Below are 14868 nucleotides of genomic sequence, written 5' to 3' on the forward strand. Positions count from 1 at the left end.
GTTTGTTATTAAACAAAAGTATATAATACTTAAAATATTGAGAAAAGGGAGATAGAAAGGTGAATAAAAGGAAAATCTACCAACTACGACTGAGTTGAGTCTTATCAGATAAGAATGTTTCTTTTCTTTCCAGCGGCGTATTGGAATGTGGATGTGGATTGGCCTGCTAGTACGTTTTTAACTCAATACAAAAAATCATTATAATGGCGTGCAACAATTGTTATCTTTCTCAAATCTTAAAACCAACTGCATATTCACTTAATGATGATAGTCACCACGATGATAATACTAAAAATAATGATAGTACTAGTGATGTTGAAGGACGATCACAATGATAATAATAATAGAAGCTTTATTTAAACTGGAATACGAATCAGCGAATCCATGTAGGCCACGACTGGTGCCAGTGGACCGGTCGTTATTACACAAAGTATAATACTTAAAATGTCGATACAATAATGATAAAATGGTTAAAGGAAGAAAAATCTACCAACTACATTCAATTCGTGTCGTATCGGAGTCAATTAAGGGTTGAAAAGTTTAATTAAAAAAAAAAAAAATTTGAGTAACATGACATTTGCACGAGCTTTAACTTGCCGATGAAGTCCTTTTTTTCCGTGTGAAATATATAGTCATCTAACAATGACGATACTAATATTGAACTCAGGAAAGAAATCACACAAACCTCTTTAAACAGTTAAAAATGTTTCAGCAGAACTGTCTGGTGCAATCGTGTAACCTTTATTGTTCGATATCTAATTGCCGGTTTTAAGTGCTAACACTTCGTTCACACACGTTCATACAGTTTGATTTAGATGAATTGTACTCTGAGCAAGTCGGAGTATTCAGATATGTATATCTTTTTAGACGTTTAGGGATGTAGTATCGCGGAATATTTTTGCGACTTGCGCCGTATTTTGACGAGCCTATAAGGCGAGTCAAAATACAAACAACGATACAACAATACTCTGTGATATTATACAACAAAACGTATAATAAGTTATCACTTATCCAACCGCTTTATTTTTAAGCGTATTTCTTACAGAGCGGAAAAAGCGAGGCAGATAGTATCTGTGATGTATCGATTTTTTGGGGTGCGTCTGGCTTTTACAGATCACAAATCGAGCTTAATTTAGAAGTCTTAGGTCAAATGGAGATGTGCATGAACAAGCTGATAGGTTAAAAGATGTAATGAATGAAACTAGACTCCACCAGTATATCGTCGTGTGTGAGTAATGTTATGCTCCACTGGACCTGCGTTATACTCTTTAAGTCTTCAAGGTGAACTTTATTAAGCGTTGATGGTCTATTAGCCAGATGATGTAAAGGATAGAAACAGGTACAAATCTTTAATCCATTAAGTTAATGGATTTCACCTAAGGGTCAATGTTTTACAACTTTTACAAATGGCCCACAAGTTGAACCAATTCGGGGAAACTTTCACCTAAAGTAAAAAGGTAGATTTATGTAAGTAAAGAATTTTTTCCTATTTTTGTTTTGATGTCGGGAAAACTTATTCAGTCTCTATTTATTATGATAATGATGATGATAGTAATAATGATGAGAACACTAAAATCAATAATAAGGGTGACAACGGCAATGATAATATCAAAAGCTTTCTTTAAACTTGCAGGTCAGGCAGCAGATCCGTATATGCCACGGATGGTGTTAACCGTTTTTTACTGTGCAAAGGTATGATACTCAGAATGTAGAGAAAATAGTGATGAAAAAGTGAACGGAAGGAAAATCTATTAACTGAAAATAAGATGTGTCCTATCGAGGTTTTTTAATACTTGGAATGTTTAAGTTTGCTAAATCTCAGGGTATTACAGGTGCAAGGTTATAGGAAAGAACATTTCTTTTGTTTCTAGCGGCGTATTGAGAGGTGGGTAATAGGGTCTGGTAATTTTTTAATAACTAATTTTCATCAATTTCTTAATAACTTGGAAGGAGCCAGGAGGATAATTTTGGAGAATTTCGATATTTGTGGAGGGGCGTCGGTGGAAAGGAGGAAACCAAATCCGTCAAATCACCCGAGACAATACAGGAAATGAAAGGTTGGTGAATTTGATTTATCACATAAACTGCGGTGTTATACAGGGATTTCTGGCTCTGAGAAAAGCCGTAAAAAATATTTTTTTCACTTGTATTGATATAGCCAATCAGCTGCTGATACGTCACTCGCCTTTAGCGCCACTCGGTCAGGTTGATGAATGAACGGCAAAGCTTTCACGATTCTCAATACAAGTTATTTGTCGGAGCTTTCTCGAGTTATGGCGACTAAAAACCTAAAAAATCCGTATCGCTGACAGATTGTGTGGTTCAAACTTTCTTAGAAGGGGAAGAAAACCAATATACTAAAAGAAAAACCGAAAGTTACATATTCAGTGGCTTTGGTGTTAGTATTTCTCCCGGCTGAGAATAAAATTTACAATTGGAAGATTTGCCACTGGCCGATTTTCGCCGTTTACCTGAAAGACTTCTTCTGTCGGTAATTACAAAGTCAATAAATGAGAATTTTGTAAATTCAAAATTACGATCATTGTTGTTTTTGTAATCATGATTCAACGCATTTTTCCATCTTAAGAGTTAGCGCCAACTGACTCTACGATTGTTATTCCGAGATTGTCGATTCATTTATCTTCATTCATTGATGAAGTCAGCTTTTCTTGTCAGTAAAGGGCTGTTGTGTTTGTATGATAAACAAAATAATACATGGTTGCATGTAGATATGGAATTTTTCTTCTCGTGTTCAACTCGACATATCACTCGTGAGCTGCGCTCACTTGTGAGCTATCGAGTTAGACACTCGAAGAGAAATTCCATATCTGCGCACGCCCATGTATTACTCTTTATTTAACTGACTGTTATCAAAACGGATCAAAGGTGACTTTCCTTTGATCAAATGAATCAAACCAAAATCTGTCCTTGAAGATTAAGGGATAAATTATCATATCAAATTAAGAGACACCGTGGTCAGCCTTTTAGCAGACATCAGATCGAGAGCCAATGACAAGGCATCGACGTGTGCGATTACGGAATATTTTTTTTCTCAATGTATTCTTCCCCTTTTCTCTTAACAAGAATACGTTTGACTCACGTGGATGCGCTTTCTTTTATTTTAACATTTTAACTGGATTTATATTTTAACATTCCACTTAAATGTGCGCAAAATGTTGCAAGTACAGCTGTCCAACTCTGATCCAGTAGCCAACTGTTGTATTAGTCCAGTTTTTCATTTAGCTTTATTAGGCGCTCACCATTTCATTGATTATATGTGATATAAGAGAAAGTTCAAATTTCTTCTTCCTCTTCTTTCAGTTGATTTTGAATTGGATGTTTTGCCTTGTGTTGATTGGTACTGTCGGGTGTTGGGTGTTTGGTAGTATCTTCAGCTTGGTGAGGTGTTTGCGCTTGACCCGTGGCAGGATCCTTTGCCTCGAAGTAGGTTCCGTTGCCAGGTGCTTTATGCCTGCCAGCATCTTGGTTACTATTTGATAAGAGCCACACAACCTTCCTTTCATTGCGATCTTTGTTCTTGCAAGTACACCATGACCCCGCGACTTTCCAACCGCATCCTTTCCAGTCCCACTTTCGTTTGTTGATGTATGCAGTATGTTTGGTTTGATCTGTAATTTGTTTCACCGACTTGTAGCGAACGCCCGTTTTTCCTTTGCAAGTACACCAGGGTCCAATTACGTAATGACAATCGTCATCGTTATGGCAACCTTCCTTAGCGAGAGAACATTCGAATTCTTTTGAACTTCAACATCTCCGCTTTTACTGTAGAGACAACCATAACCCAAGTATCCACTGTAGTAGTACTGGAGGATTGTTGCTCGGATGTGATTCTTGGATCCTGTTTTGAAGCGATCTTTTAATATTTCCCAGATCGGTCTGAAAGTATGCTGGACAGACGAAGGTGCATCGTCAGCTTCATTCATGAGTTTCTCAATCAGTTCAGCCGACGTTCCCTTTGTCAACGCGCTATTTGTATCCCTTAGTCCTCCCCTGACGAACCGTGTCTCGCCAGTGCTCATGTTTTTTGCCTTTAATATTTCACTGCTATTCACACTAGAACAAGCAGAAACATTAAGCTTTCCAACATTCGTGGGGCCTGCAGCCAAAATACAGGCTTTCACCTGGAAATCTCTCTGGCTATACGATTCAGAGCTCTCTGCGAACACCATTTGCTGGAACCTCGATCCGGTCTCCACAGACATTATGACATGAGAGCCGTATTTATCCAAGAAAGTTTTATATTCTTCCCAAGAATTGGGAAACCAAGGATGATCAATTTTTAATGGCAACTCCTCTAAGTATTCCATGAATTCTTCATTTAGGGTGGAGGTTTTGGCACTTGTGAGGCATTTTTTATCGACGTATATCTATTCTGCCAACGCCTGCTTGATCAAAGATATGCCACTCACTTCGCTTTTCTCTGAACTTTTGCTCTTTGTTGCCACTGATACAGTAGCACCCAAAGTAAACGTAGAGGTTAGCGATGCGCTCAGGCTTGACTCGGTGGCAAGTGACTTATAAAATGCCTTGGTATTTTTATAGTAATCGAAATTGCAGCTTGACTTTGTTGTATTAATGATCTTTTTAAAGCATTCTGATGGAAGTGGATCAAAGATACTATTCTCCTTTTCTTGAAAGTCATCCAGCAAGTTTATGTTCGGTGGGAAAACTAATTTTCCAAGCCCCTCGGATTCACCTTTGGTAGCTTTTTTCGCTTCTTTAAGCCTGTTTGATTCACCTTTGATAGCTATTTTTGCTTCAGAAAATGCGATGTCACGCAAAGCGACAGAACCAGGGAGGCAAACATGGTTTATAGCTTGGAATTCGTTGTTTTCTTACTGTCGCAAGAAGGCACAAAATCTGCGAAACAGAGACAGGTTTAGATTAACAGAACAGCATTTTGTCTACTTAAATATCCACTTCTTCAGAAAATAATTAGTTTGGAAAACCATAATAGCAACGAAAATGATATTGATAATGATGATGTATAATAATGATAATAACGATAATAGTTATGATAATAATAATAATAATAGTATCACTTACAATTATCAACCTTCATCCAAAGTTATATTTGAAAACCTCTTTGAAATTCTTAAGAAATGAACATTTTTAAGCGTCAATGGCTTTATACCCGTCGGATCATTTTTTTCTTGTTAATGTGGCTGATATATTCTTCGAAGTAACACGATGTGTAATTGTCGGTGGACTGTGATCAATGGTCTATCGCCATTTAACAGATAGTCCTTCGTCAACTAGCCAACGATGAGCCGAATGTCCTTCTATTTTATTGGACATATCTATTAAAATATCATTTGATACACTTTGCAATGCTCGACGTGATATACCGATGATCCACTTTACTACCACCGCTCAGCGACAGACCTAAATGCAATAATAATCTACCAAATAACTTGATTGATGGAACCCATAAAAAATTAATTGGTTTAACGACTGTTATAGGGTCAGAAGGAGCAAGAATTATGATGCAAAACCTCGAGTAACCCACCCTTTAAAGCTTTAGACAAACAATATTATCACAATTAAATGTAATAAATCATAAATCAACAAAGGAATTTAATTATATTCTATCACGTTTATCACTTCCTCGGAAACATTCACAAAACGCAAGGCAGCTATTTATCATTTGATCTGTTTTTTTTTCCTTTTCTTTGGCCGAGAGCCTACCAGAGAATCCTTCAAATAACTTTGCAAAAGTAAAGATCTCCTCGGGCCAAGAGTATTACCGTGTAACTGCGTTTTGTGGGAAATAGTCTGCTCGTGTGTAGTTGTATCATTACTATTTTGTAAAAAGTGACCAATCCGTCATTTGAGCTTTTAGAAGGTGTTTTTACCTTTTAAGTCAACCATTAATAACAAACTGCGGATACCAATTTAATTGAGGCACACAGACAGAAAGAATTACGTAGCTAAGAATGAAAATACTTTGTTTCTGCTTTCAGTCCTGAAAGGCAGCACGCGGCTCCACCTACTGAAGGTAATTATGAAAATATGACGTCGATAATGGAATAAATATGTCCTATCACACGTTTTTGTTGTATCGCTGAATCTTAATACGATTTACGAACCAGAGCGCAAAATATAGATATCAGACAATTTATTTTATAAATTATTTATTATCCAACTACTTTATTTGTATGCATTTCTTATAAGGCCGGAAAAACAAGGCAAATAGAGAGCGGTTTGTGATCGGTGTTGTGTTACGCTCGCGTCGGATTGAGTCAACCTGTCAAGCAAGGTTTCTGAACCATTCAAAGTTGAATTTGATTTATGATCGTTGTGCTCAAAACGCACACCCTTGAAAGTACTGCACATACAAAAGCGATTTTTTATCTATGAAAACTGTTTGAGAATAATGTATTGCAAGTAACAAAAACTTTCGATTTGTCGAAAGACTAGCTCTTAAAAACATGGATTATAACATAGTGCGCGTGCTTGCACTATGTAAGTCTTATTGAGCCGCTATGAACAAAATCTTTATTTATGCACGCCCGTGCGTAAATAAGATGACGTTAGCATTTTTTTTACATGGCTTCAGAGTTTTCGTCCTGTTAAGCTGCAGCGCAGTTTCCCTTCTCTTTGAAATTTGGAAGAAACCAGCGAAGAACTGCTCAAATTTTCTATCGGCTTTGACCTTTTAGGTCCTGATCCAACAAGTAACAACAAAAATAAAGCCGAAAAAAACTCGCAAGTTGCACGTTTCGCAAACTTGTCGGAAGCGTAAACATTATTTTGAATAATCAAAACCCTTGATAACTTCAGGTCTTTGACTTTTAAAACATTTTTTAGTGACACTTGAATTCATCTGGCTTTTATTTTCTCCATTTTTCCCGTAAATTTTGAGCTTTTCATTCACAGTTATCGGTCAAACCAAAGTATAAAATGTAGCGTGTTTTTGACCCGCCAATAGGGACGCTTTTTTACTTTTTTTGTGCGTAGTGAGAATTTTCAATAAAAGGCTTCTTCGCGCAGATCCTTGTCGCTCTGCTATAAAAGAATTTGCTCATGGTTTTAGCTGTGCGCATATCGTGTTATGAATGCACTTGGGAAGTTTGGAGAGCACTCAGAAAGCTAGAGTTGCTCTCGGCTGCGTCTCGAGCTACTCTTACGCATTTTTCGTGCTCTCCAAACTTTCCGCGTGCATCCATAACTCGATGTGCGCACGCTAAGCATGAACAAATTATTAATGACGAAACATACATCTGACGAAACATACACCAAAGGTGTCGGACAGAACTTCAAAACTGCCACTCAGTTTTATCATACGACTTAATCAACGTGGCGACAACGCATCGCAGGTATTCCTGCCGGTAGTTGAGGAGCAGAAGGCTGTGAACCAAGAACAGCGGTACAGTCCATTTTCTTTACTCTGATACAAGTTGAACGTAAGCATAGTTAAACAGGTCTTTTTTTTTTCACAGTACAAAATAACCATATTTATATTTAATCATATAACTTGAATATCTGTACTCGATTCACAGGTAATTTGTACCTACTTGGCGCATTTGGATTATCTTAACTCTCAACCTCGTCCGATAATTGGGGACTTTTCCTGACGGAAAGTTGTCACTAAGTTTACTATCGCAGCCAAAACAAAAGTGGTAAATCGTTTATATACCGTTTATTTATAGCCAGCGCGCTAAATCTCAAAATAGCTGCCTTCCGTTTTGACAATGTTTCCAAGTGATGAACGAGATAGAAGAAAATTCAATTGCGAAGAGCATAAAAGATGTCTCTAAGTTCGGTGGAACACTTTTCGAAAGAAACATATGCAGTTTTTGCTGATTGAATTCAAGAAACCTGTTAAAACTGCTTGCTTATCTTGACACGAGTAATCAACAGAGTTGTAAGAAAACAAGCGCAATGCTTTCTTTATTTACAGAATTCAGAGTTCGAAAGCACCTGAGCAATTATACGTGCGTAAGCACTGCCTTAGGTGTCTGAAGTGGGCACGCATCTTATTACAATGGCGAAGAGATTGTTGAACTTGGCGGATCAATCGGGGACGACCCTAGTTAGGATGACGGCAAATTTTTACCTGACATGTACCCAGTAATCGAAATTTGAACAAGTGACTGGAGGGTAAGATGTCAATGTCAAGTTTACTTAGTAACCTGAGACTTGATTCGGCAAAACAACCAATATGAACAACAAGTGAAACTTAGTTACTTTAAAATATGGCAGCATAATTTAGTTGATTTTTAGGATCTTTCATGTGAACAACAAGTGAAACCCTGCACAGTTTATCCACGACTTTACCACAGATAACTTAGTCACTTGAAAGTATGGCAAAGTGATTTAGTTGTTGTTTAACATCTCTCTCGTAGCGTTGTTATCTACTCACATTATGGGGTTCGATTCTTCCAGTTCTTCCTTTGTCTGTTCGAATCTGTAAACTGTGGTTGATATGAGATATGTTTGGCCTTAAAAATAGAACTTAGCTTAATTTAGAAGTCATATGTCACATAATATTTACGTGTAGACAGCTCAGGTGTTAAAAGGTCTAATGGTAAAAACCAAACTCTATTTGTTTATCGACGCCTATGAGTAAGTTCTGTAGTGTTCCCCTGGCCTGCACGATACCCTTTTAGTCTTCAAAGTGAACTATTAATTGATATCTGCCAAAAGCGTTTCAAACTTAGTAACATGAAATGATTTAAGGAAAGCGAACAGGTACGCATCTGTACTCCATTAAGTTAATGGATTTCACCCCAAGGGGCTAACCTGTTACCAACTTGACTAATTTCACCATATCGGTCCTATTCGAGGAGACTTTTAGCCTAAGTAGAAAATAAATCTAAGTTAGAGAAGAATATTATACCCTCCCCTGTTTTGGTAACAGGGAATGTTATTCAATCTATGCATATTACGATGATTCTAATGATGATTGTCTCAAAGATGATGATGATACTAACAATGATAACGAGGATTATAAAATTAAGAATGATAATATAAGCTTTATCTAAACTTGAAGACCGATTAGCGGATCCACACAAACAAAGGTTGGAATAGACCGTCTCCTCAGAACATAAACGAATTGCTATCAAAACATGAAGAAAAAACTTGAAGGGAAAAACTTGTATGAGGGAAAATCAACCAGCTTATTTTTAAAAAACCGCATTGCCAATTTTAAAGATTCCTTTTAGTTCACAAACTTTGAGACAGCTTAAAGAAACTGAAGAGTGATAAAGAGTAACAGTATAACAAATAAACACTTAAATAGACCAAAGCCGGGATCAGTTTTAGAAAGTTTCCCTTATTCTTTCCTAACGGAGTTGACTTTTCCAATAAACTGTAGTATCTGTAATGTTTCGATTTGGTAGGCTTTTACATATCACAAACAAAGCTTAATTTAGAAGTGACAGGTCAAAGGGAGAGTTAGATGTACGGAGCTGATAGGTTAAAATGTTTCATGGTGAGAACAAACCTACACCAGTTCATCGTTCTCTTTGACCGGGAAAACCTTATGAATTTATTTTGCGCGCTATTTTTAACAACTTTGATTTTCAAGTTTATTTACTAGCTACCAGTTGAGAGGAACTCTGCTTTTGTTTCAATTGTCCAAAATATTTGATTAGTTCAGCACAAAGTTTGAGAATTATTTTAAGTAACCGAAGATGTTTACTTTTAACTTTATCTTAGCCTGCAGGGAAGGTGTCCTATTAGAGCGCTAACGTTATAAGCTCGCGATCGTCTATGCGACCAGCCATGTTTCACTTGGAGTTAGATTAGACGGAGGCTGTTTTTTCATCAACGAAAAAGAATTGGCTTAACCAAAACGTTCTCTGCTGACGCAAATACGAGTTCATGACGCATTTGGCTTAGGATTGACAGCTGGAGCTTAACAGGACCAACAAGGAACTCCGTTCCTGGGCAAACAGAGTTTTGCAAAATAACAGTGACTTCGAATTCGAGCAGGCGTAATCTTCACTTCCCATCCCTACCCCTCTGTTTATTTTTGACCGACGACCGCCCCCTTGGTACAAATTTCTTTTTCTCTCCAGCCTTCCGCTGTCATTAAAATCAAAGACGGCGGCCACGATTTTCGTTTAAGGGAATACTGAGCACTCGGTTGCCAAAATTACGCTTGCTTTGCAGGCTAAATTTATGTAGAACACACAGAAAAAGCAGAAAGAGAAAACTGCCAATGAAAGAATGAATCTAGGAATCAAAGGCCACGGAAATTTAAAATAAATGAGATGAATGCTCCAATATCAATTGACTAAACGTTATTCCTTTACTTCCTATACGTTAGTTATCCTGATGGTAATCATGCAAGTAAGCTAGTGTTCAATCTCGGGGAAGTGTCATTTACCAATTGCTAATTGTCAGTGGTAGGCCGGAGCATATCAATGATGGTAGAAGCACTATTTAGTTAGAGTGTAAGCATCTGGGTTTGCTTTGAACACTGGGGAACTTCCAATTTATGCAATTTTTACACCGCATGTGCATTGAAATAAGACAGGAATTGTATTTTGGACAATTAACACTTAGTTAAGACTTGATCCATTTTCCAGTGAAGTAACGATCAAAAGGCTCTGGTAATTTCTCTGAAATGGAAGGAGACCAGAGAATAATTTTGGATGGTGGCGTAAATTTTGTTCTATTTAAAGGGACGTCGGTAAAGAGGAGGAAACTAAATCCGCCAAATGAACGGTGGGTGAACTTGATTTATCAGACTGTTATTAAAAGGATCAAAGGTGACAAACTTCCCTTTTCTATGGAACAATTTTTTGATCCAATGAATTAAACCAAATATCAGTCCTTGAGGATTAAGAGATCATTAACCTTGTCATATTAAGTGACACTACGCGAACTCAAACTTCACGGGTTGTCAGCCTGCCAGCAGACCCAAATCGGGCGCCAATGAAAAGGCATCGATGGGTGCAATTAAAGAATAAGACTTCAACCTATGATGAGGCCTCCTTAAATTTATCACGGTTTATCCAAGCCAACAATCATGATCGATAACATCGACCGTATTTTTAATCTAAGAAAACTACAGCAAACCAATCCGCAACCGTTTTTTCACCATTAATGGTCTTTCACTTTAGTTGATTTGATCAATAAAAGCAAATTGTTGCTGCGTTTTTTATAATATAAACGAGCTATCCCTACAGCCCTGCTCATCGCTCGTGCTTTATTTGGCTTCATTGTTTGACCCCGTCTTGCCATTTGAATAGGACCGAAAATGTTGTGTAATCCATGACCATTACCTCGGCTTTACCGAGGAGTGGTAAAAAGCAGCTCTGCCCTAGTAGCATCACTGGTATAGCTAATTTTTTATTTGGGATGACATTTACCAAACACGTCTGTGATTCTAATTTATCACCGGGGTCGCTCAACGAGACAGTTTGTCAATTCATTTTTCTCCAGATACTGAAGTAAACACAGAAATTAGGCTAGCCAGCAACAGTTTTATCTTTTGAGAAATTTTTGCTAAATGTATTCTTTCCCCTTTCCCCTCATTAAGAATAAGTTTAACTCTGGTTGATGCACTCTTTTTTATTTTAACATTTTAACTGGACTTACATTTCAATATTCCAAGTAACTGATCGAGAAATGTTTCAAGTACAGCTGTCCAACTCTGATCGAATGGCCAACTGTTGGATTACTCCAGTTTTTATTTCCGTTTAAGTAGGTGCTTGTCATTTTAGTGATTACATGTAAGATAGGAAAAGATCACATTTCCTCTTCTTCTTCCTCCCGTTGAATTGGAATTGGATGTTTTGCTGCGTGGTGCTTGGTTTTGCCGGGTGTTGAGTGCTTAGCGGCATCTTCAGCTGTGTAAGGTGTTGGCATCCCTCTCGCTTGACTTGTAACAGGATCGTTTGCCTCGTCGTAGGTTGCGTTGCTAGGTACTTTATGTTTACCAGCATCTTTGGACGTAATTGGAAAGGACCACACAACCTTCCGCTCATTGCGATCTTTATTGTAGCAACCACACTCAATCCACAACTTTTTCCTACCGCATCCTTCCCACATCCAGTTGTGGTTGTTGATGTATGCCATTTGTTTGATATGACCTGTTATTTGTTTTTCCGAATGGTAGCCAACGCACGTTTTTCCTTTGCAAGCACATTTGACGCCAATTACGTAATGACAATCGTCATCATTATGGCAACCATCGTGAGCGAGAGTACATACGAATTCTGGATTTTCTTTCACTGGCTGTTTGTAGTCGAACTTTTGAATTTCAACATTACCACTTGTACTGTAAGGACAACCAAAATCCAAGAATCCACTGTAGTAGTACTGGAGGTTTGTTGCTCGGTGGTAAGTCTTAGATCCTGATTTAAAGTGGCTTTTTAATATGCTCCAGATCGTCATGAAAGTATGCTGGACAGGCTTAGGTGCCTCATCAGCTTCATTCATGAGTTTATTTATCAGTTCAGCCGACTTCTTTCGACTTCAAAGCGCTATTTGTATCCTTCAGTCCTCCCCTAACAGACCTTGTCTCCTTAACATTCATCTTTCTTGCGTTAGATATTTCACTGTTTGTCACACTAGAACAAGCCGAAAGACCAAGTTCTCCAACATCCGTGGGACCTGCAGCCGAGATACAGGCTCTTACCTGGAAATCTCTCTCGCTATACGATTCAGAACTCTCTGCGAACACCATTTGCTGGAACCTCGATCCGGTCTCTTCAGACGTTATGACATGAGAGCCATATGTTTCCAGGAAAGTGCTGTATGCTTCCCAAGAATTGTGGAGCCAGGGTTCCTTAATTTTCAATGGCAATGTACTGAAGAATTCCATGAATTCTTTATTCAGTGTGGACTTTTTGGCATTTGTGAGGCAATTTTTATCGACGTACATCTTTTCTGCCAACGCCTGCTTGATCAAAGATATGCCACTCACTTGTCTTTTCTCTGAGCTTTTTCTCTTTGTTGCCACTGATACAGTAGCACCCAATGTAAAGATAGAGATTAGCGATGCGCTAAGGCTTGACTCGATGGCAAGTGACTTATAAAATGCCTCGGTATTTTTATAGTAATCGAAATTGCAGCTTGACTTTGTTGTACTAATGATCTTTTTAAAGCATTCTGATGGAAGTGGATCAAAGATGCTGTTCTCCTTTTCTTGAAAGTCGTCCAGCAAGTTTATGTTCGGTGGGAAAACTATTTTTCCAAGCCCCTCGGATTTCGCTTCTTTGAGCCCGTTTGATTCACCTTTGGTAGCTATTTTTGCTTCAGAAAATGCGAGTGTCACGCAAAGCGACAGAACCAGGGAGGCAAACATGGTTTATAGCCTGGAATTCGTCGTTTTCTTAATGTCGCAAGAAGGCACAAAATCTGCGAAACAGAGACAGGTTTAGTGTAACCGAACAGCATTTTGTCTACTTAAATATCCACTTCTTCAGAGAATAATTAGTTTGGAAAATCATAATAGCAAAGAAAACGGTATTGATAATGATGATGTATAATAATGATAATAACGATAATAGTTATGATAATAATAATAATAGTATCACTTACTATTATCAACCTTCATCCAAAGTTATATTTGGAAACTTTGAAATTCTTAAAAGATGAACATTTTTTAGCGTCAATGGCTTTATACCCGTCGGATCATTTTCCTCTCATTAATGTGGTTGATATATTCTTCGAAGTAACGTGAAGTTTAATTGTCGGTGGACCATTGAACGATGGTCTGTCGCCATTTAGTAGATAGTCAGTCGTCAACTAGCCAGCGATTGGCCGAATGTCGTTCTATTTCATTAGACATATCTATTAAAATATCATTTGATACATTTTGCAATGCTTGACGTGATATACCGATGATCCACTTTATTACTACCGCTCAGCGACAGACCTAAATGCAATAATAATCTACCAAATAACTTGATTGATGGAACCCATAAAAAATTAGTCGGTTTTACTACTGTTATAGGTCAGAAGGAGCAAGAATTACGATACAAAACCTCGAGTAACGCACCCGTTAAAGCTTTAGACAAACAATATTATCACAATTAAATGTAATAAATCATAAATCAACAAAGGAATTTAATTATCTTCTACAGCGTTCATCACTTCCTCGGAAACATTCACAAAACAGCCATTTATCATTTGATCTGTTTTTTTTTCCTCTTCTGTACTATTTTGTAAAAAGTGACTATTCTGTCATTTGAGCTTTTAGAGGGTGTTTTTACCTCTTAAGTCAACCTTAATAACAAACTGCCGATACCATTTAATTGAGGCATACAGACAGAAAGAATTACGTAGCTAAGAATGAAAATACTTTGTTTCTGCTTTTAGTTCTGAAAGGCAGCACGCGGCTCCACCTACAGATAATTATGAAAATAAGACGTCGATGATGGAATAAATATGTCCTATCACACGTTTTTGTTGTATCGCTGAATCTTAATACGATTTACGAACCAGAGCGCAAAATATAGATATTAAGCAATTTATTTTTTAAATTATTTGTTATCCAACTACTTTATTTGTATGCATTTCTTATGAGGCCGGAAAAGCAGGGCAAATAGAGAGCGGTTTGTGATCGGTGTTGTGTTACGCTCGCGTCGGATTGGCTCATGAGACGTCAGCCTGTCAAGCAAAGTTTCTACACCATTCAAAGTTGAACTTGATTTGTTGATCGTTTATATACCGTTTATTTATAGCCAGCGCGCTAAATCTCAAAATAGCTGCCTTCCGTTCTGTCAGTGTTTCCAAGTGATAAACACGATAGAAGAAAATTCAATTTCGAAGAGCATAAAAGATGCTTCTAAGTGTGGTGTAACACTTTTCGAAAGAAAGATACGAAGTTTTTGCTGATTGAACTAAAGAAACCTGTTAAAACTGCTTGCTTATCTTGACACGAGT

At 37.6% G+C, this 14868-nt stretch overlaps 1 protein-coding gene and 2 pseudogenes across 8 annotated transcripts in view; 1 reads left to right on the forward strand and 2 right to left on the reverse strand.

The window, feature by feature from the left end:
- LOC149050216 (uncharacterized) overlaps positions 1-14868 on the forward strand; it is a 65508-nt gene that overhangs the window by 35310 nt on the left and 15330 nt on the right. For 5 of the 8 annotated variants that reach the window (XM_089197817.1, XM_089197810.1, XM_089197813.1 and 2 more), the window contains exons 6-9: positions 1634-1692; positions 1951-2057; positions 5985-6019; positions 7524-8124. The gene's annotated coding sequence lies outside the window, so the exon portion shown is untranslated. The remainder of the gene's footprint in view (positions 1-1633; positions 1693-1950; positions 2058-5984; positions 6020-7523; positions 8125-14868) is intronic. The other 3 variants (XM_089197816.1, XM_089197818.1, XM_089197812.1) reach the window with 2 other exon arrangements.
- Positions 3295-4828, reverse strand: LOC113674438 (DELTA-alicitoxin-Pse2b-like; annotated as a pseudogene).
- LOC149050219 (DELTA-alicitoxin-Pse2b-like) lies at positions 11528-13432 on the reverse strand (annotated as a pseudogene).

This window comes from Pocillopora damicornis, chromosome 2, assembly GCF_964200805.1.
Source record: "Pocillopora damicornis chromosome 2, jaPocDami1.2, whole genome shotgun sequence".
NCBI classification, from domain to species: Eukaryota; Metazoa; Cnidaria; class Anthozoa; order Scleractinia; family Pocilloporidae; genus Pocillopora; species Pocillopora damicornis.